The 23,843-nt window shown below is 46.2% G+C and overlaps 1 long non-coding RNA gene across 3 annotated transcripts in view; it reads left to right on the forward strand.

Moving 5' to 3' along the window:
* The window catches only part of LOC123746177 (uncharacterized), a 271,456-nt gene that overhangs the window by 98,517 nt on the left and 149,096 nt on the right, over positions 1 to 23,843 (forward strand). Inside the window, exon 1 of one of the 3 annotated variants that reach the window (XR_011225153.1) lies at positions 10,845 to 11,355. The exons of the other annotated variants lie outside the window; for them this stretch is intronic. This is a non-coding gene — a long non-coding RNA (uncharacterized lncRNA). Of the gene's footprint in view, positions 1 to 10,844; positions 11,356 to 23,843 lie in introns of those variants that run through there. 3 annotated transcript variants of the gene reach the window in all.

Below are 23,843 nucleotides of genomic sequence, written 5' to 3' on the forward strand. Positions count from 1 at the left end.
TATTGGAGGAGGAATAATCTTCTGCGATTCAAAGTCTGCTCTTCAAGCAATCGAAAACTTCTCTTGGAAGATCGAGAGCAAGAACCTCATACTCCCAATTATAAATGACCTAATTGATGCACAGAGTAAAGGGTCTCGAATCTCCTTTGTATGGATACCTTCACACATAAATATAACCCATCATATTGAGACAGACATTGCAGCCAAATTAGCGTGTAACAAGTTTGAAGTTGATTTAGATCTAGGTATCCCCATCTCTGCTGTCAAAACTGTATTGGTCCAAACATTCAGATCTGATAGGAAAGAACTTACTGACTCCCAACGACCTGAAAGTACTAGTATAAAAAGCTATGATTTGTTCAGATCTGAAGCCTACATCTATGGACAGCACAAAACGTCCACTAGACTGTGCGACACAGTGGTTGCAAGGATCAGGTTGGATTACCGTTACCTGTGGCAGGTGGCTGCAGGTGACGGGTCTCCCAATCCTGAGCACTCCAGTTACAAACTCTGTGAGCAGGAACTACGGCATGATCTCCCGCACTACATCACTGAATGCCCAGTTATTAGACCTTTCAGACCAGTTGGCATGAGGTACCTGGAGCTTTGCAATTACTTTATTCACTCTCGTATTCTTGAAGATATCCTCACAGTATACCCAAAATTTGCCAGTGCAGGCTATTAAACACATGGCTCTGTATGACTAACCATCCTGCGAGATGGGGACTTGTATTACCACTGCTACCTTATTCAATCTTGTGTTGTTGATATCCTCAAAATGCATCCGGAGTCTGCCAGTGCAGACCGCTTATCACATGCCTCTGTATGACTAACCATCCTGTGTGATGGGGATTTTTTAGCATCACCTAGTTAGCTTTTTTGACACACTGTACTCCACTTCATATAGTCTTGGGTAGCTGCACTAATGCAGATGTACCTAATATGTTAATAAAAAAAAAAAAAAAAAAGGCTATTAAACACATGGCTCTGTATGACTAACCATCCTGCGAGATGGGGACTTGTATTACCACTGCTATCTTATTCAATCTTGTGTTGTTGATATCCTCAAAATGCATCCGGAGTCTGCCAGTGCAGACTGCTTATCACATGCCTCTGTATGACTAACCATCCTGTATCTTGAGGTTATCTTGAGATGATTTCAGGGCTTTTAGTGTCCCCGCGGCCCGGTCCTCGACCAGGCCTCCACCCCCAGGAAGCAGCCCGTGACAGCTGACTAACACCCAGGTACCTATTTACTGCTAGGTAACAGGGGCATAGGGTGAAAGAAACTCTGCCCAATGTTTTCTCGCCGGCGCCTGGGATCGAACCCAGGACCACAGGATCACAAGTCCAGCGTGCTGTCCGCTCGGCCGACCGGCTCCAAATACTGTACCTCATATCTTAATAAAAAAAAAATAACTATCCTGTGTGATGGGAATTTTTAGCATCGCGTAGCTACCATTTTTGACACACTGTACTGCCCTCCATATAGTCTAGAATAGCTGCACAAATCCAGATGTACCTAAATTTGTTAATATAAAAAACAAGATGCTACTCTCTGACTATGACCAAGCACGTAATGGCCTGTCTCCTCCCCACTCTGGATGCGTCCAGAGCTCAGTTCTAAATTTCGTCATTATCGACTTAGGGAAGTAGACTATGTAATTGTTTGTGCTTTGCTTAAATCCAATCCTGGTGAATACTTTTTTAATCATATCTAGGCCCCAGTTTGGTGTTTTAAGGATAAGTGATGAGCCTAAATCTATATTTTGATGTAACGAATCTCCCATTCTTTATGAGAGATCACTGAAACCCATTTTCTTCTATTGAAGTTAGTGGTTAGTAATGTCAGTATGTTAGTCTCGAAATTTCCGACAACCACCACAGCCACCACCACCACCACAACCATCACCACCACCACAGCCATCACCACCACAGCCACCACCACCACCACAACCATCACCACCACCACAGCCATCACCACCACAGCCACCACCACCACCACAACCATCACCACCACCACAGCCATCACCACCACAGCCACCACCACCACCACAACCACCATCATCACAACAACCACTATCACACCCACCACCACCACCACCACTACCACTACCACCACCACCACCACCACCACTACCACCACTACCACCACCACCACCACTACCACCAACCACCACGACCACAACCACCACCACCACAACCACCACCACCACCACCACCACAACCACAAGTCCTGATCATCTCCGTCATAGAAATCCATCCAAACCGGAATTAACTAATCAATCGAAAAGTCTTGAGAAGGTAATATGCCTGACGAGCAAGTCAAGACGCTCGGGGCCAATCAGGGAGGATTTGTTATTTACGGCCGTCTCTGATTGGCTGCTCTACCAGATGACGGGTGTCTAATTAGCCGACCAGGGCCTTGTCAGGCCTTGATTGCCACCCCCGCCCCCTCACACAGTCACCGCTAAGTGGGTACCAGCCTATATATGGGCTTACAGTCTGAGCTTCAGCTCCTGGGCCCCGGCTTAATGTCTCTAACTGCTACTTCTGTAAAGGTTCCCGACCTATCACGTTTTCTGAGATGTTTATGTCGGAGCATGATTAGTTGTTGTGATCATTATATTGGTGGAGGATTATATTATTGGAGGATTATATAATGAACATCTAGCAGGATGTTTAGATGCGTCTGTGATGGCAATGTTGGGGAATGCTTAACTTGTTATAACAGCCTTACTAGGGGGCCTGACAGCTGAGTAGACAGCGCTAGGGATTCGTAGTCCTAAGGTTCCGGGTTCGATCCCCAGTTGAGGCGGAAACAAATGGGTCCGGGTTCGATCCCCAGTTGAGGCGGAAACAAATGGGTCCGGGTTCGATCCCCAGTTGAGGCGGAAACAAATGGGTAGAGTTTCTTTCACCCCTGATGTACCTGTTCACCTAGTAGTAAATAGGTACCTGGGAGTTACACAGCTTCTACGGGCTGCTTCCTGGGGGTGTGTAACAAAAAGGAGGCCTGATCGAGGACCGGGCCGCGGGGACGCTAAGCCCCGAAATCATCTCAAGATAACCTCAAGATGCTAATGTCGGAGGCTTGTGGTCGCGGAAATTAACATAAGCGAGGCACAATATTCACCCGAAGTAAACCTTTTGAAGATCTTTTTTTATCTTTATTCAAGAAAATACAATATAAATCACATATACATAAGTTTTACAAGGCAATCATACATTACAATTCATAGTGAACAAGTATTTCATTAGTACAGAACATGATCTTTAAAAAAAAACCCTGAATGTTATACTTATTTACCTATAAACGATTTACAAAAATTGGAGAATAAATTTACATTAAAATACAGTTGATATTTGTTGCCTCAGGTGAGGGGCGGTGGAGAGTCCATGTGTTGGAGGCACCAAAGGGGTGAGAGAGGGGAAGGAAAAGTAGGGGGGAGTTGATAGACGGGATGACGAGGGAGGTGGAGGTGTCGTGAGACAGGAAGGGAAGCAGGAGAGTTGCCAGAACGAGGAACTCCTTTAACCAATACCCGACGTATTCGAATCCTCTTCACGAGAGGTTCGAATCCTCGTCACGGCCCTTGTGGATTTGTTCACCGACGTCGGGTGTTGCTCGCTCCTGGTAATGTTGAGTTGTATTTGTTGTGAGTCTGGCGTTGTGCTCCGTCTCGCCGGTGTTATGGCACTGTGTTATGGCACTGTGTTTGCTCGTAATTGTTCTTTTTCTTAATTTTTTGGGTAAGGGGAAGTGGGAAAAGGGAAAGAGAAGTGGGGAGAGGGAGGGAGAGTTGAAAGGACTGAGAGAGTGGGAGGGGGAAAGACTGAGAGACTTGGAGGGGGGAGGGGGGAAGAGGACTGAAAGAGTGAAGGTTGGATGAGTTAGCAACCCGTTCTCGCACTTTCTTACAGTCAATATTGACTTATTAATTACGTGCATATGTGACATACTAAACATACTAGTTTATCTTGAAAAGCTTCATAGAAAACACCGACCTTACCTAAACTTCTTAGTATGTTAAGCTAAGCATTTTATTGCTTCGTAATTACAATTATTACTTAACCTATTATAGGTATAGATTAAGTAATAATTGTAATTACGAAGCAATAAGATGCTTATCTTAGCATACTAAGAAGGTTAGGTAAGGTCGGTGTTTTCTATGAAGCTTTTCAAGGTAAACTAGTATGTTTAGTATGTCACTTATGCACGTAATTAATAAGTCAATATTGACTATACGAAAGTGCGAGAACGGGTTGGATGAGTTAGACGGGGAACGCAAAGGATATCTTCAGCAGCAAGATAAGACCTTCCCTCTCGACTCTTAGGGAGGGCAGAAGAGTTGAGCTATTCTTCAGTTTGTGGTAACGCGAGTAGCCACCACAAACAACCATACAACAACGACTGGCTCGCTACTAACGCAATATAACAATGTCAGAACCATGTAGTTCTTGAGGTGTATGTATCCAGGGGTTAAACTTAACGATACTCAAGAAGAATAAAAAAAATCAGTAATTGTCATAAAACAGATGACTTTTCTTTAGAATGCATAACCAGTAGACATATTGAATAAAATTACAAATAATACTAAGAATTTAACAAAAGGTCTAGGCGACAAATAACAATACTAAGAGAAAATGAAAAACAACAATTAGTATGGGCAGAAATAGGCAGAATAGTTAGAACATCTTAGAATTGTTAGAATACATTAAAACTGTTAGAACACATATACAGCTAAACTTGTGATTCTTGATAGATTAAAACAACAGTCGCTGATATTGAATTGGGAAATAAATTAAATAAAGAGTCTAACGACATAAGCAACAGGTAGGTGTTTCCTTATTGAGGTCGTCTAGGGTGGTGTTCTAGTGTGGTCGTCTAGGGTGGTGGTGTTCTAGTGTGGTCGTCTAGGGTGGTGGTGTTCCAGTGTGGTCGTCTAGGGTGGTGGTGTTGTAGTGTGGTCGTCTAGGGTGGTGTTCTAGTGTGGTCGTCTAGGGTGGTGGTGTTCCAGTGTGGTCGTCTAGGGTGGTGGTGTTCCAGTGTGGTCGTCTAGGGTGGTGTTCTAGTGTGGTCGTCTAGGGTGGTGGTGTTCCAGTGTGGTCGTCTAGGGTGGTGGTGTTGTAGTGTGGTCGTCTAGGGTGGTGTTCTAGTGTGGTCGTCTAGGGTGGTGGTGTTCCAGTGTGGTCGTCTAGGGTGGTGGTGTTCCAGTGTGGTCGTCTAGGGTGGTGGTGTTGTAGTGTGGTCGTCTAGGGTGGTGTTCTAGTGTGGTCGTCTAGGGTGGTGGTGTTGTAGTGTGGTCGTCTAGGGTGGTGTTCCAGTGTGGTCGTCTAGGGTGGTGGTGTTGTAGTGTGGTCGTCTAGGGTGGTGGTGTTCCAGTGTGGTCGTCTAGGGTGGTGGTGTTGTAGTGTGGTCGTCTAGGGTGGTGGTGTTCTAGTGTGGTCGTCTAGGGTGGTGGTGTTGTAGTGTGGTCGTCTAGGGTGGTGGTGTTGTAGTGTGGTCGTCTAGGGTGGTGGTGTTCCAGTGTGGTCGTCTAGGGTGGTGGTGTTGTAGTGTGGTCGTCTAGGGTGGTGGTGTTCCAGTGTGGTCGTCTAGGGTGGTGGTGTTGTAGTGTGGTCGTCTAGGGTGGTGTTCTAGTGTGGTCGTCTAGGGTGGTGTTCTAGTGTGGTCGTCTAGGGTGGTGTTCTAGTGTGGTCGTCTAGGGTGGTGGTGTTCCAGTGTGGTCGTCTAGGGTGGTGGTGTTGTAGTGTGGTCGTCTAGGGTGGTGTTGTAGTGTGGTCGTCTAGGGTGGTGTTCTAGTGTGGTCGTCTTGGGTGGTGGTGTTCCAGTGTGGTCGTCTAGGGTGGTGGTGTTCTAGTGTGGTCGTCTAGGGTGGTGGTGTTCTAGTGTGGTCGTCTAGGGTGGTGGTGTTCCAGTGTGGTCGTCTAGGGTGGTGGTGTTCTAGTGTGGTCGTCTAGGGTGGTGGTGTTCCAGTGTGGTCGTCTAGGGTGGTGTTCTAGTGTGGTCGTCTAGGGTGGTGGTGTTCCAGTGTGGTCGTCTAGGGTGGTGGTGTTGTAGTGTGGTCGTCTAGGGTGGTGGTGTTCTAGTGTGGTCGTCTAGGGTGGTGGTGTTCCAGTGTGGTCGTCTAGGGTGGTGGTGTTCCAGTGTGGTCGTCTAGGGTGGTGGTGTTCCAGTGTGGTCGTCTAGGGTGGTGGTGTTCCAGTGTGGTCGTCTAGGGTGGTGGTGTTCTAGTGTGGTCGTCTAGGGTGGTGGTGTTCTAGTGTGGTCGTCTAGGGTGGTGTTCTAGTGTGGTCGTCTAGGGTGGTGGTGTTCCAGTGTGGTCGTCTAGGGTGGTGGTGTTCTAGTGTGGTCGTCTAGGGTGGTGGTGTTCTAGTGTGGTCGTCTAGGGTGGTGGTGTTCCAGTGTGGTCGTCTAGGGTGGTGGTGTTCCAGTGTGGTCGTCTAGGGTGGTGGTGTTCCAGTGTGGTCGTCTAGGGTGGTGTTCTAGTGTGGTCGTCTAGGGTGGTGTTCTAGTGTGGTCGTCTAGGGTGGTGGTGTTCCAGTGTGGTCGTCTAGGGTGGTGGTGTTCCAGTGTGGTCGTCTAGGGAGGTCTTCCTTCAATGCTGTATCTAAGAAGGAAATTTCCTGATAAGGCAGTCACTACACCTGCTCCTACATCTTCCTAACTCCTCAGCTCCACTCACCCATTCTCTCCCTCCATCTCTCTCCATCACTCCTTCCATCTCTCTCCTGATCTCTCTCTCCACCTCTTTCTCTGTCCCTTCCTCCATCTCTCCCTCCATCTAAAAATATATAATGTTGTTCAGTCCGCAAAAATTTGAAGCAAGGTCTCTAATGAGCATTTATTGTTCTCTTTTTATTTCGCAAGACGAGGGAGGAGAGGGAGCTGGGACGGAGGCAAGAAGATGTGTGGAGGAGCGGGATGGAAGGAGAAGAAGGAAATAAGAAGGGAACTAGATAATATGTGGAGAAGAAGAATGAAGGAAGGAGAAATAAATAAAGGGAAAGAGAAAGTGAGGAAAATATGGAATGGACGGTTTTGAAACCTATGTTTCACGGCAGGACTTTGAGCTGAGTGGTTTTGGAACAGGGAGAGACAAGGAGGAATGGAGACGGAAAGAAGTAGACTGAGAGAGAGAGAGAGAGAGAGAGAGAGAGAGAGAGAGAGAGAGAGAGAGAGAGAGAGAGAGAGAGAGAGAGAGAGGGGGGGGGGCAACAAAGTTAGATTGGGCTTGGTTAGGATAGGTCAGGTCAGGTCTGGTCAGGTTTGACTCACTTTAGGCAGCCCGGAGTGCAGGGTTCACACTCCTGCAAGTGTCTTGAGAGATAAGAACACTTGGTGCATCTTGGAAAATGTTGCAAACTTCACTTCAGCCGAGTTTCTGTAGGCTAAGTCTTCATGCTCGAAGACGAATATTGTTATCAAATATTCAATGAAGATTCAGTTGCATGCAATATCCCACGTTCCTCAGAGTCAACACAATGCAATATATGTAATTAGGACAATGTTGACACTAACCCATTCGAAGTTTTGCATTATCACCAACTTTTCCCTTCAGAAAACTGTAAGTGGTTCTGAAGAGCACTCACCAAAGCATGAAATATGTTTACATACATTTTGTTTATTCAAATTATACAAAATGTAATGACAACGTATATTACATAAAGTTAATAGGACTTCAAAATATTGGGAAACAACTAATTGTATAATTCGTGAGAAGTTCAGAGTGTGAAGATGTTGCATAGGTATGTAAACTTGTAAGTATATTTGTATACATGATTGTATGACTACCTTCATGTATACTTGCTTGTATAAGGCTATTATGAAGGACAACTATACCCTCTAAGTGACCATACCTTGAGGTTTACCTTGAGGTGCTTCCGGGGCTTAGCGTCCCCGCGGCCCGGTCGTCGACCAGGCTTCCTGGTTGCTGGACTGATCAACCAGGCTGTTAGACGCGGCTGCTCGCAGCCTGACGTATGAGTCACAGCCTGGTTGATCAGGTATCCTTTGGAGGTGCTTATCCAGTTCTCTCTTGAACACTACTGCTAATTTTAGCTGCTGTTGGAAACATGGAGACAGTGTGTAATTATGTAGGCGATGAGTCACAATAACGTGGCTGAAGTATGATGACCAGACCACACACTAGAAGTTGAAGGGACGACGACGTTTCGGTCCGTCCTGGACCATTCTCAAGTCGATTGTCAAGTCGGGACAATCGACTTGAGAATGGTCCAGGACGGACCGAAACGTCGTCGTTCCTTCAACTTCTAGTGTGTGGTCTGGTCATCAGTGTGTAATTATGAAATGTATATGAACTAGGATGTGCACATGCGTGGCTGTGCGTATATATTTACTTCTTGTACTGTCTTAATAGATAATTAAGGCCCTATTTGTGCCTGCAAGATCGAGCTGTTAACTCTTGGGCCCCGCCATTCTAACCGACTAATGTACTGTCACCCGACCTAATTTTTCCCATCATATCAACTGCATATATTTCAGTCTTACTCTAAAATACAGACCGTAACAGTGTCTAATTCCTAGGTACCTGCTAGGTGAACAGAGGTATCAGGTAAAACTCTGCCCACTGCTTTCTGTCTCGGCCGGAAATCGAACCTGGCCTCTTAGGACGAGGGGTCGTTGTCCTAGGAGTCCAGGACAGCAGCCCGTGGTCCAGGACAATGACCTCCTGAGACTGAGTCCTCGCGGCCCAGAACCTTTGCTTAACTGCATGTGTGTGTGTATGCAGGTGAGTTACATGAATGTGAGAACTCGATAATTGTACTCACACTCACAACAGTTTAACTAGGTATGTTATGAGTATTTTTGTGAGTGTATGCGTATGAGTGGATACGAAAGTATGAATGAGTGAATGTATGAATATGAATGATTGCGTAAAAACGCACGAGCCTGAGAACTGAATGATAAAGATGATTGATTAAAAATATCCACATTGTCCCTTGAGTCACGACCTTTGCAACATGTTCCCAGAAATAATTACTTTAGCTTTTAAATTGTATTGCTAACATGAAATGAGAGAAAAACAACAATGAATAATATTTACATTTTTCACGACATTCAATAAACAAATTTTGAATAAATTAAGAGTAAAGAAGAACTGCGATTTTACAATATATATATTTTTTTAAACATGCTTCAGCTAGTACTGACAACTGAGAATTACCACTCTTGCTGTGAGAGTTCGTTATCACTCTCACTGTGAGAGTTCGTTACCACTCTCACAAGAAGAGTTCGTTCACGGAGCGAAAGAAAGCCGCTGCATTTTCAGTCTCCCTTAATTCAGGAGCCGGTGTAAAGCAGAGAATAATGCATAGAAATTTTGCAACAAAGCAAACAGGCATGCAACTGGCCGAATAACTGTTTCTTATGTGTTGTTTTTTGATGCAATAAGTCGTGATATATTTGCTTATTATTTTTGGTATATATCTTATGTCATGTCATATATTAAAGTTTTTTGCGAATTTTCCATCTTAATTTCTATTTTCAACGAAGTTTTTGAATAATTATTTTTTCAAATTAACGGGGAATAGCAGTAGACGGTCAATGAAGTAGTTAAAAGTAACGTAAAGTAAAGTAGTTAAAATCAAATGGACACGAAGAAACACTTCCCAGTTATAATAAAGCTTGCAAGGATGTACCGGCTTCGTAGGTGAGGGGGAACATCTGGAATCCTCAACTCATATTAACTTCAAATAGTTTTCCCTCAATTTGTTGTGTTATGCATGGTGCATTACGCTGTAGGAGTTATCGAAAGCTTATCGTAGTTCCAACTGGTCCTTTCTCCTACGGAAGGAGACAGCTTTCTTAAAGTTGTAAACAGTTAATAGGATTAACCGGTGCAGTCTGGGGGGGATACGAGAACCCAAGTGGAGCGGACAGTAGAAACAAAATCTGTTTTTATACGTGTAACAAGGGATTTGGCGGCTTGATTAGAGAACTTTTGGCCTTTGTTTATGAAGACAAACTACAATATAACACACAGTTTTAAGTACCTGATTTATGTATAATACAGAAGAGGAGATTAAGAAATCTTATTATTTAATAATATTATTATTAATAACATTAAATAGAAATATGTGTGGGGGAGTGGCTGGGGGAGTGACTGGGGGAGTGGCTGGGGGAGTGACTGGGGGAGTGGCTGGGGGGAGTGGCTGGGGGGAGTGGCTGGGGGGAGTGGCTGGGCCTCTCAGGTACCCAAACTACCGGGTGAGAGGCTACTCCCTGGGAGTCCACACCGGTGCCGTGGTGTGGGTCGGGTGGAGGGAAGTGAAGCATTACTCCCGAAACACCGACCCAAGGCGGCCCTGAGGACAGGGTCCAGTCCGTCTTCATCAATAAACAATTGCTCATTAATCCAGCCGCCAAACCTTCTATTTATATATGAAAAACAGTTTACACGCGACTCACAATTGATGACATATGTACACAACTCGAACGGCGCTTCGTTCGCGACCTCTACTCGAATCCCACCGTTCTAAATGCTGCACCCACCTACCGCATATATACATAATCGCCACCAGAACCTAAACACCTAACTTACGCAGAACTTCAGCCACAGATACAGCAGCCACAGATACAGCAGCCACAGATATAGCAGCCACAGATATAGCAGCCACAGATATAGCAGCCACAGATACAGCAGCCACCTAACTTATGCAGAACTATATGTAGAATTTAATGTATAATAATATCATTTACATATAACAACAAACTTATTTTGATCACCAAGTATGTTCAAATTGTTGAATGCGTCTTGTGGGGAGGGGGGAAGGGAATGACCATAGTTGGAACGAGCGGGTCAGAGGCTTCCAGCAGTTGCTCAAGTACTTATCAACCTGAACAACTTCTCTTAATATTTGGCGGCCTTGTTTACATTTATTAAACAATTTGTGATCTCCGAAGCATCAGGAGGCTGTTTACAACGATAATTACATTTGACTGGGAAGATTCAATGCTCGGTAACATAAACAAAAAGTGACTGGCGCCAATTGTTGTGATATTCTTGCCCTTGCCTGAGGCCAGCTGACGGTCTATGTGTGTCGCTCACAGCTGTCAAGGAGCCTGAGGACAGCTGGCGGTCTATGTCTCTCTCGCTCACAGCTGTCAAGTTTTTCGCGGTAAATATCCGTATTTTGTGAGAACTTTGGTGTGAGTGAATGTATTCGTTCCTTGAACACTGGATGTGAGTGAAGGTACTCGTGCTCAAGCAGTTGGAAGTTAGAGGAAATAATATTTAGCAGCGATGGACACAGCGAGTCTATAAAGCCTAACTAGATACTTCCTAGAGCCTCCACGTCCCACAGCGCTCCACTCATCATCGTTCAAAGGTAATTCATTTCCGTTGTAATAAATGGTTAGCTCTGAAACGTGTGAGAATGTTGACGAGAAAATTCATCTCCATTTTGCGTGTTCCGATACAGTTCCAAAACGTATTTAAAGAGTCGACAAACGTGCTCCAAACTCGGCAGAATGATGTTTCATGGTGTTATGACTCTATGTGCTCTGCCTTGCTCTTGTAGTGACTCTGTACACCCGTGTTGCCTTTGTAGCGACTCTGTACACTCCGTGTTGCCTTTGTAGCGACTCTGTACACCCCGTGTTGCCTTTGTAATGAATCTGTACACCCCGTGTTGCCTTTGTAGCGACTCTATACACCCCGTGTTGTCTTTGTAGCGACTCTGTACACCCCGTGTTGCCTTTGTAGCGACTCTGTACACCCCGTGTTGCCTTTGTAGTGACTCAGTACACCCCGTGTTGCCTTTGTAGCGACTCTGTACACCCCGTGTTGCCTTTGTAGCGACTCTGTACACCCCGTGTTGCCTTTGTAGCGACTCTGTACACCCCGTGTTGCCTTTGTAGCGACTCTGTACACCCCGTGTTGCCTTTGTAACGACTCGGTAACGACCTGGGTAAAAAGTGGTTTACAAACTGGGTTATTGATTTTTGGAGCAGCTCCCCGGGTAACGTGGAAGACGTGGGTTCACTGGAGTGTTTCCAGGGTAGGTGAGACATGTAGATGAATGGGTATGGATGGATATAAACAGGAACTGTCACGTATGGGACCAATGGCCACCTTTGGAGCTTTCTTGATTCTAGAGTTTTTTTCTATAGTACGGCGACCAAAACTGGACCGCATAATCTAAATGGAGACCAACAATGGTAAAATAGAGCTGAGGAATAATATTGTTGTGTTTGGTTAACGTTACTAGAAATAAATCCCAGTATACCACTTTCTTTATTCCGTACATTTATTCATTAATATTTTGGCTTTCTCTCCCTAATAATTATTTCCTCGGAGTTTGTTCCTCTTCAGACCTCGCTGTTTCAATACCGTCCAGCTGATTTCTTGTAACTCTATCATCATTATCCAGCCTCTACACACATCTCAGAGTGAGAGAGGGGGAGAGAGAGAGAGCGAGAGGGTGAGAGGGAGAGCGAGCGAGTGAGGGAGGGAGAGCGAGCGAGGGAGGGAGAGCGAGCGAGGGAGGGAGAGCGAGCGAGCGAGAGAGGGAGGGAGGGAGGGAGAGCGAGAGGGTGAGAGGGAGAGCGAGCGAGAGGGAGGGAGAGCGAGCGAGCGAGAGAGGGAGAGAGAGAGAGCGAGCGAGCGAGAGAGGGAGGGAGAGAGAGCGAGCGAGCAAGAGAGGGAGGGAGAGCGAGCGAGCGAGCGAGGGAGGGAGGGAGAGAGAGCGAGAGAGCCAGAGGCCCTACACACATCTCAGAGAGTGAGAGAGGGGGAGAGAGAGTGTGAGCAAGAGACGAGAGAGAAAGAGAGTGAGCAAGAGACGAGAGAGAGAGAGGGAGGGAGAGCGAGAGAGAGAGAGCAGGAGAGTGAGTGAGCAAGAGAAGAGAGAGAGAGGGGGAGAGAGAGAGCGAGAGAGAGAGCAGGAGAAAGAGTGAGCAGGAGAAAGAGTGAGCAAGAGAGAGAGAGAGAGAGAGCGAGAGAGAGCAGTTGAGGGAGGGAGAGCGAGAGACGAGAGGGGGAGGGAGAGCGAGCGAGCGAGAGAGTGAGCAAGAGACGAGAGAGAGGGGGAGAGAGAGTGAGCGAGCAAGAGACGAGAGCGAGGGAGACGGAGGGAGAGCGAGAGAGCCAGAGGCCCTACACACTACTCTCAACGCGGCCCACACACACTCACTCCCCCCCCCCCCCCCCTCATTAATCATCCTCAAACACAGATATATCACCAATAATTAGCTCCCTGGTTGCTTTGTGTGTGAGTGTGTACTCACCTAGATGTTCTCACTTAGTTGTTCTTGAGTGGGTTGAGCTGCGGCTCCTTGGTCGCGTCTTTCAACCATCAGGCAACTGATGTACATGTTTCTGAGCCTATTGGGCTCTATCATATCTACATTTGAAACTGTGTATGGAGTCAGCCTCCACCAAATCACTGCCTAATGCATTCCATTTGCTAACTACTCTGACACTGAAAAAAAATCTTTCTAATGTCTCCGTAGCTCATTTTCGCACTTAGTTTTCACCTGCATCTACATGTTGTGGTTACATTTAGTCATACCGTTACCCAAGAGCTGGAGCACGACCTGCAAGCGCATTCACCTTTCAAATAGGCTCAGGAACCTATACACCCGTTAATTGAAAGCTGAGCGGCGTGACCACAGAGCCGAAGCTCAACCTCCCGAAATTAAGAGCAAATGTACACCAAACACTTCATTATATACACAAGCACTAACAGGTAAGCATTCCTAGGAGAGACCTCGAACGCACGCAAACACACATACACGCAAACACATGGAAAAATGGAATGCACTTGAGGAACAGGTTGTGGAAGCAAACTCTATTCATACTTTTAAAATTAGGTATGATAATGGGACAGGAGTCATTGCTGTAAACAACCGATGGCTGGAAAGGCGGGATCCAAGAGTCAATGCTCGATCCTGCAAGCACAAACAGATGAATACATACACACACACACACACACACAATAACGTGAGATTCTCCCACAATTTCGTCCCCCGGACAAAACAAAAGCAAGGCCGCCGCCTGACCAGCAAACACTTATCTCAGACCAAGAAAAACAGAGAAAAAAACAGGAAAAAGATAAGAACTAACACTCATGAATGGTCTAAAAAAACATGTGAAGAGCGCAGAGTTTTAACGGTAACGTTGAAGATCAAACTGAGAATATGTTTTTATAGTACATAGCGCAGACTTTAGTAGTACATACCGCAGACTTTAGTAGTAAATAACAGCAAACTTTAGTAGTAAATAACAGCAGACTTTAATAGTAAATAACAGCAGACTTTAATAGTAAATAACAGCAGACTTCAATAGTAAATAACAGCAGACTTTAATAGTAAATAACAGCAGACTTTAATAGTAAATAACAGCAGACTTTAATTGTACATAACAGCAGACTTTAATTGTACATAACAGCAGACTTTAATTGTACATAACAGCAGACTTTAATTGTACATAACAGCAGACTTTAATTGTACATAACAGCAGACTTTAATTGTACATAACAGCAGACTTTAATTGTACATAACAGCAGACTTTAATTGTACATAACAGCAGACTTTAATTGTACATAACAGCAGACTTTTATATTGGATAACGTTTACATTTAGGCTGAAGATAAAATGCTATCTTGTATAGATATAGATAATATCGACTTACGGTCTTAATTTGTTACAAAATATTCAAATAGATGTATTAGCATTTATATTATGTAATTAAGAGACGATAATGAAGACCTTGATTACTTGACAAGATTGTATGTGTGTGTGTGCGTGCGCGTGCACTCATTAGGAAAAGCAGGATTCGAACCCCCGTCTCTTCGGATTAGTACGATATGTCCTTTTAATTATTATATTTCGTATACATTTTCATTTGATTATATACAGAAAGGTGAGTGCTGTATCTGTGGCTGCTGTATCTGTGAGTGCTGTGGCTGCTGTATCTGTGGCTGCTGTATCTGTGGCTGCTATATCTGTGGCTGCTGTATCTGTGGCTGCTGTATCTGTGGCTGCTGTATCTGTGGCTGCTGTATCTGTGGCTGCTGTATCTGTGGCTGCTGTGCCTGCTGTATCTGTGGCTGCTGTGCCTGCTGTATCTGTGGCTGCTGTATGTATGGCTGCTGTATCTGTAAGTGCTGTATCTGTGAGAGCTGTAAATAATGTATACGTAAGTAATACTGAACTTACGTACAGTATTCTGCCTGATAGTCTTCTGACATATAATACAATATTAGAGACGAATTTTTGAAATCCTTTTCGGATTTAAGTTTTCATTCAAAAGGAATTTATCTGGACACAGTCTTTATGTACTTGGGCATTTAGGAAGGTTGTCGTTGCTGTCCTGTAAAGCGTGTTTTTAATGCGTGCAATTCGGTGTCTTTCTCTGTTTAAGTGTCACTGGTATTTTAAACGATTTCACATGTTCTCAAAAGTCACTCGTTATCGTTCACAATCATTTGGGCTGGACGGTAGAGCGACGGACTCGCTTCATGCTGGTCGGTGTTCAACCTCCCGACTGTTCGTGGTTGTGCACCATTCCCCTTCCCCCCCGGTCCCAACCCAAATCCTTATCCTGATCTATTCCATGTGAAATATAGTCGTAATGTCTTACTGCTTTCTCTTGATATTTCTCTTCGTTATCGTCCAACATGTTTAGTCACAGGTGCCATCTACCGCCGATGTGTACCTTTAACTTCCTTATAACTGTTGACCAGACCACACACTAGAAGTTGAAGGGACGACGACGTTTCGGTCCGTCCTGGACCATTCTCAAGTCGATTGTGATTCCTTATAACTCTCCATAGCAGCACCGTGGACGTGGGTCGTCCCTCGTCCTACCACAACACAGGACCTGGTGATCAAACGCCCCTTCTGGTGGCGAGCCGGAGCAAGCCGAAGGGGACTAATGGCCTCCTCCTCAACTCTTCGCCAATATTTACTCTCTCGTAAGTCAGGTGGGTCTTTGGTCCCCCGAAGAACGGCGCTCATTACCCAAATAGACGACTTGGCCTTTGTTTTGATACGGGGACCTTCCGGGCAGGTCCCCGCCTCGTCGCAGTTACCGAACGCGGCCCCTCATTGTATCCATGGGAGTTATGGCTTTCCACAACTAAATCGTTTATTTCGAGTTTGTTTTTTCTGTTTCTATTTGCGGGAGTCAACAGCCAAGTTGGCGGTGTCTGTGTGTTTATGTACGTTGAGTGTACGTTTGTGTGTGCGTGTTTGCGTTCGTGCATGAATGCTGTTTTGCTTTGGATTGGTGGCCGGACGTTTTCCAGCGAGCTCCCGGATGCATGAGCAGCTTCCGAACGTGGTCTGCTCATTGTCTCTTGAGAATTTATGCCTTTGCACGGCTGCACCTATTTTGTCGGTTCCTTATTTTGTGGTTCGGTGTGGAGGAGTCAACAGCCGCTCCTGAGAGCGGGTGAAGGTCCCATCGCCGAAGATCGAAATAAATCGTAATGGAATGTCGGCGAACGTTTCCTTCCGGTGTAGGAGGACGAGATAGAAACGCCTTCGTCTCTTCTCTCCTTGGATCCATTCACGACCGGTGCGGCTTGAATGTTTCCTGACTGTTATGGGTACCAGAAAGCCGGGGGTGTGGGGGGGGGGGAGTGATGTAGACCTGGCATCTACGTCTACCTCTCTGTCGCAGCTGCCTTGGTTCACAGTGTCGCTTATAACTATATTTTCACACGTATGAAGACCAGACCACACACTAGAAGGTGAAGAGACGACAACGTTTCGGTCCGTTCTGGACCATTCTCAAGTCGATCGACTTGGGAATGGTCCAGGAAGGACAGAAACGTCGTCGTCCCTTCGCCTTCTAGTGTGTGGTCTGGTCTTCATACTTTAGCTACGTTATTGTGACTTATCGCCTGTATTTTCACACTCCCCCTCGCCCTAAAGTTCATTCTCAAATCCCCCTTTCCCCCACGCACAATCTATTTACAACGTACGTCCGACCAGTGTTAGAGTATGCAACACCGCTATGTAATCCAATCCTCAAGCGCCAAATGAAAGCCAAGAAAGTACAGAGTTCATTTTGCAAGTTAATCCCCAGAATTTAGGAAGCCGAGTCTAATGTCACTTGAAGAAAATTGAGCCACAAGGAACATGATCCAGACATACAAATAATTAAGGGGGATAAATATAATAGAGACCGAATGTTGATCTTGACACAACGTTGAGCCATATGGATGTCAGGATGAACTTTCGTGTAAAGGCATTAACTGGAATGAATTAAAAGTGACAAATAAATACACTCCCTCCTTCTATAGTTTTACAAGACACATGACAGAACGAGGGTTTTGAATCATTGCATCAGATAACCGACAGGAGATAACTGTTCTTCAATCTTTTAGACGGAAGAACTATACGTAGGTACGCCAGGGCGTGCGCACCCTCGCACCCCCATACTGATAAAGAAAGTTTGTGGAAATGGTGTTGCGTGAGGTGTAGCGTGGGTGTATTGCGTGCAAGGCTTTGTGTGGGTGCGTTGAGAGAGCAGAGGCCAGTGATTGATGGGTGCGTGATAATGATGCACCCGCTGCTATCGACGAGATATCAGAGAGATGAGCTATGTTCTAATCGAGTTACTTAACGAAGTGTTGGTGAATTCGTTCGCTGGTTCGCTCCCCTCGCTTAATATCCCCCCCCCCCAACCACCACCACCAAGGAAAAATATTTTGCACAGCGAGTAAGATAATACTTAACCTCTCGCACGGAACTGCTTCTTGGTGAGCACGCACGCACGCACACACACACACCCCTGTTACCTAGCCGTAAAATAGGTGCCTGGGTGTTAGTCAGCTGTCACGGGCTGCTTCCTGGGGGTGGAGGCCTGGTCGAGGACCGGGCCGCGGGGACACTAATGCCCCGAAAACATCTCAGGATAACCTCAAGATAACCACACACACGAGGAATATATACACACGTAGATCCGGAGACGCGAGTCGTAAGCCTTAATTCACAACTCTTGAAGCACTATAAACACACAATGACACAAACACTATAAAGCTATGAACACTGTAAACACAATAAAAACACTATAAAGTGCAAGGTTACAGAGCACTATGACCATAACTTCTATTTCATAAACATTACACATGCCACCAAGACTGTAGTGGTGAAGCAAGTGTCCATTGTTCAACATTTGTTATTTTGGGAACTTTTTCACATTGAGGGAGGACTACTCGCGGCGAACAAGGAGGTATAACAAGTGATACTCCAGTATCACTTGCACTTGTATCACAGTATCACTAGTACTTGGTACTCCACAAGAGAGTACTTGGCACTCCAGAGAGAACAAATATTTCTTGGAACACCACAATGATATTTGGTGGTGCTCCACTCCCTTAATCCATGTCACATGAGATGCCTTACACAATAGTGTGGGTAATGTTGACCAGACCATATACTAGAATGTGAAGGGACGACGTTGTTTCGGTCCGTCCTGGACCATTCTCAAGTCGATTGAAACAGTCGACTTGAGAATGGTCCAGGACGGACCGAAATGTCGTCGTCCCTTCACATTCTAGTGTGTGGTCTGGTAAACATACTTTAGCCACGTTATTGTGATTCATCGCCTGCGTGTGGGTAATAGCGTTATATTAATTAGGGGCATCGGGGGACTGAACTCGGAAAGTGTAACATTTATCCTACAGGTGTCAAAGCAGTAGGGGCGCTAAGACAGGTGTAACAACAGTAGGGGGCTCTAAAACAGCAAGTGTAATAACAGGCGAGGTAGAAACGTTTGTGCTAGCAGTCAGATGTAGCATCAGCAGGTACAGCAGTCGGGTGTAGCATCAGCAGGTACAGCAGTCAGATGTAGGATCAGCAGGTACAGCAGTCAGATGTAGGATCAGCAGGTACAGCAGTCAGATGTAGGATCAGCAGGTACAGCAGTCAGATGTAGGATCAGCAGGTACAGCAGTCAGATGTAGGATCAGCATGTACAGCAGTCAGATGTAGGATCAGCAGGTACAGCAGTCAGATGTAGGATCAGCAGGTACAGCAGTCAGATGTAGGATCAGCAGGTACAGCAGTCAGATGTAGGATCAGCATGTACAGCAGTCAGATGTAGGATCAGCAGGTACAGCAGTCAGATGTAGGATCAGCTGGTACAGCAGTCAGATGTAGGATCAGCTGGTACAGCAGTCAGGTGTAGCATCAGCAGATACAGCAGTCAGGTGTGCCATCAGCAGGTTACAGCAGTCAGGTGTAGCATCAGCAGGTACAGCAGTCAGGTGTAGCATCAGCAGGTACAGCAGTCAGGTGTAGCATCAGCAGGTACAGCAGTCAGGTGTAGCATCAGCAGGTACAGCAGTCAGGTGTAGCATCAGCAGGTACAGCAGTCAGGTGTAGCATCAGCAGGTACAGCAGTCAGGTGTAGCATCAGCAGGTACAGCAGTCAGGTGTAGCATCAGCAGGTACAGCAGTCAGGTGTAGCATCAGCAGGTACAGCAGTCAGGTGTAGCATCAGCAGGTACAGCAGTCAGATGTAGGATCAGCAGGTACAGCAGTCAGATGTAGGATCAGCATGTACAGCAGTCAGATGTAGGATCAGCAGGTACAGCAGTCAGATGTAGGATCAGCTGGTACAGCAGTCAGATGTAGGATCAGCTGGTACAGCAGTCAGGTGTAGCATCAGCAGATACAGCAGTCAGGTGTGCCATCAGCAGGTTACAGCAGTCAGGTGTAGCATCAGCAGGTTACAGCAGTCAGGTGTAGCATCAGCAGGTACAGCAGTCAGGTGTAGCATCAGCAGGTACAGCAGTCAGGTGTAGCATCAGCAGGTACAGCAGTCAGGTGTAGCATCAGCAGGTACAGCAGTCAGGTGTAGCATCAGCAGGTGGACACACCTGCCTCGCTGCCCTTCTCCACATCATCTTTAACCAGGTCTCCCGGCAGCCTTCCTGACTCTTGCACAACTCAAAACAATTATCTCAACTCCCCAAGTTAGTTAGCCAGAGGGGTCAACAACGCTCCTCCCTGTTGTTGTTGTGGCAGTTTTGTTGCTGCTGCACAAGTGATCAGCTCCCTCAACCACTTGGGCTGGACGGTAGAGCGACGGTCTCGCTTCATGCAGATCGGCGTTCAATCCCTCGACCGTCCAAGTGGTTGGGGCACCATTCCATTCCCCCGTCCCATCACCAAATCCTTATCCTGACCCCTTTCTCAGTGCTATATGGTCTAATGTCTTGGCGCTTTCCCCTGATAATTCCTTCCTTCCTCCCCCCCCCACCTACCCGGTCCCACCACTGCTCCCTTCACCTCTGCTTCCAACACTACCTCCAACACTGCCTCCAACACTACCTCCAACACTGCCTCCAACACTGCCTCCGCCACTACATCATTCTTTCTCTTTAATGCTTAATATCTAGTCTTACTTGGAAATTCACACTGCACAGTCACTTGAATTAGTCGCAGGAATGATCAACATTGGACTTGACCTTGACTACTGCGTATAAACCAGCGGTGTTTTTGTCTAAGCTGAGGCATACGAACCTGTAGACAACCCGGCTTACCTATCCAGGTTCATGCTTATTATTCCCACCAAACGGGAATGCCACTAATGCCTCCAATTTTTAACTGGTCAAAACCGTCAAGATTGCTGTGCGTTATTTGTAAAGAAAAGTTACCGAGTTAGTGGGTAAAAGATTCGTTGACACGCTTGTTAATGAATGACTTTAAATCTTCAAGGAATGAATGTATGAGACTATTTCTTTAATCTTTTTTTTTAGTAGCTGAGGCTATTTCTACTCTCCTTATACAGTTAAAAACGTGTTTTATATCAATATATAATCTACACACCTTGTTCAGTACGTACAATATTAATGGTTGTTCAGAGCTCACATGGACTTTGCCCCAAGTCAGTTATCCAGACTGTCTGTAACAAGTCCCAGCTGATCTGTACCACACACTTCGCCTGACGGTCGTTCTCAAAGAACGATATATATAAAATATATAATATAATATGCAATTGACGATCACAAAACACTGATAATTTTATGTGGAAAATCCACAGAGAAATATGAAAGGAGGTGAACGTTTCGGCCTGTTAAAGCCTTTGTCAACATAAGACTGACTGAGTCAGTCTTATGTTGACAAAGGCTTTAACAGGCCGAAACGTTCACCTCCTTTCATATTTCTCTGTGGATTTTCCGCATATATATATATATATATATAATATATATATCTCAATAATAAAATCTGTGAAGGGAAAGTAATGGCAGTGTTATTTCCTTGGCATCACATCTCATCACCATCCAGAGGCTGGAGGCTGGAATGAGACCTTCTTTAATAGCGGCTATTCGCTGGACTATAATTTTAAGAAAGACCAACGAGAAAGATCAAAGTTTAGTTCATTGTTCCTTGTGGATGTTCACTCCTGCCTGGCGATCGTTCGACGGATGCTTAACTTAGGCTTGATCTGTAAGCAGGACTCCATTATAAGCAGTAGTAAATGCACAGTGCAATCTGGCGAAGGTTCGGCGGACGCTCCTCCTGTTCTAGAGCAATAACCAGAGCTTGACTTTGTTTACAGTTACTGCAAGGACGTGTACACACGCTGCTTCGCCCGACGATAAACTCTGGGTGAGCCAATAAGCTCCGACCGGTCCTGCAGGGTATAAGTGACTTGCCCGATTTTTCTGCTCTGCCTCTTCCCCTAATCTCTTTGGCACCTCTCCACCTCTCTCGACGCTGTCTCTCTCTCTCTCTCTCTCTCTGATGGCTGAACGGTAGAGCGACTGTATTGCTTCATGCAGGTCTGCGTTCAATCCCCGACCGTCCAATTGGTTGTGCACCATTCCTTCCCTTTGTCCCATCCCAAATCCTTATCCTGATTCCTTCCCAGTCTTATAAAGTCGTAAAGGCTTGGCGCTTTCCCCCCTGATAGTTCCTTCTCTCTCTCCGTTTTTTCCTCCTTTTCTTCGTTTCTCCCCCTTCGTCTCTCTCCATCTCTTCCTCCCTCTGTCTCTCTCCCTCCCTCTCTCCTCTTCTCTCTCTTCACTGTCCTCCTGCTGTTGTCTCCTCAGCCCTCAGTGATCCCTCAGAGTTCACTACGCCTCCCCACCCTACCACGGAAGGCCATAACACACCGCAGAGAAAATTGCAGAAAAAGAGGAAATCGAGAACTTTCGTCGTCTGTAACGTTCTCGTGCAGCTCATCTGTTTAATTATTCCTGCGGGGCCCCGCGGGCTCACACGCCCCCAACGACTCCCCCTAATCCCAGTAACGAGGAAGCTGCTGCAGAGGCCACAACTAGACAAAATCCAGCGGCAGGGCTTACCATTGATCTGGCGCCCCGTCTGCCTTCCAAGGCCCCCCAGTAGAACCTTCTGCCCTAGGGCGCTGGCGGCATCCTAGGGTCCTGGCGGCATTCTAGGGCCCTGGCGGCTCCCTAGGGGAGCGACTCGCATTCAGTTTGACTGAAAACTCTGAATTCGATTATCCAGTATTTTTTAAGAGGTCGAGAATATACACAGCGATAAGCGTTCACTCTGTGTATTGTACTAAAGATCTGCTTGAGACTGTTAAAATGAGGCAGCTAAAATTGTAGGCGATATAGACAATTTCGAAAATTCTGCTGTGTCTGAATGTATCGAGGCTCCAGTCTTAAAGTTCTTGATCTGCCGAGGAAGTAAGCTAGACCTGACAGGGCGAGACGTGTCCTTATCCCCGAAGTCTTCCCCGTCAGCGCCTACCCCGGGTGTTGCGCCACAGGGGAGACACTCGCATACTCAGCCTGATTGAAAATACAGAATACAAGAGCAGGTGAGAGGGTGAGAAACTGTGGCTGTTGAAAGCACAAACGTCTTTTGCCTTCCCACGATGCTTTGTTATTGAATACGTTTCATAAAGTTTTGTTATTGGATAAGTCACTATAACCTTTCTAGATAAGGCTATAGTGACGGAGGAGGTTCTTAGCGTAATAATTCGGCTTGGATCGAGGTCAGGCAACCCTCTCCCCTAAGGTCAAGAAACAAATGGGCAAAAGTTTCTTTCACCCTGAATGCCCCTGTTACCTAGCAGTAAATAGGTACCTGGGAGTTAGTCAGCTGTCACGGGTTGCTTCCTGGGGGTGGAGGCCTGGTCGAGGACCGGGCCGCGGGGACACTAAAGCCCCGAAATCATCTCAAGATCTCAAGAAGGTCGAACTACTAACCTTCTCTGTATGATTGCAACCATACAACAGTTGCCTAGCTCCCAGGTACCTATTTACTACTAGGTGAACGGTGGCATTGGATGAAATAAACGTGTCCAACCATTTCTGACCCTCCCTGGAATCGAACCCTGCATCCCCGATTGTGAATCAAGAACGAAGCATGTATTACATGGCACGGGTCGATATCCAAACCTATTTGCTTCCCTCTTTTGGACAATTTCCCTCTAAAGTATTCTTCCTTGCCATCAGGCAGGGTTCCAACTCTTTACAAAGATCCGTTAGTCCCCGTTCCTTATCTTCGTCCCGGCTAGTTTGCTCGCTGGGTTAAATGACGCACTCGGGCTCCTTGACTGATCTCTTTGGGCCTCTTGTCTTACCCCTCAGATCCCATGGGCCAAGAACAGGGTGATGAGAGGTGTATCCCAGGGCTCCAGACTGCTCCTCTGATATCCCAGGGCTCCAGACTGCTCCTCTGATATTCCAGGGCTCCAGACTGCTCCTCTGATATCCCAGGGCTCCAGACTGCTTCCCTGATATCCCAGGGCTCCAGACTGCTCCTCTGATATCCCAGGGCTCCAGACTGCTCCTCTGATATCCCAGGGCTCCAGACAGCTCCTCTGGTATGTCCAATGACCGTTGCCATTGGATGCAGCTTGGGCCCCAGAGAAAGA

Source organism: Procambarus clarkii, chromosome 80 (assembly GCF_040958095.1).
Source record: "Procambarus clarkii isolate CNS0578487 chromosome 80, FALCON_Pclarkii_2.0, whole genome shotgun sequence".
NCBI lineage: Eukaryota > Metazoa > Arthropoda > Malacostraca > Decapoda > Cambaridae > Procambarus > Procambarus clarkii.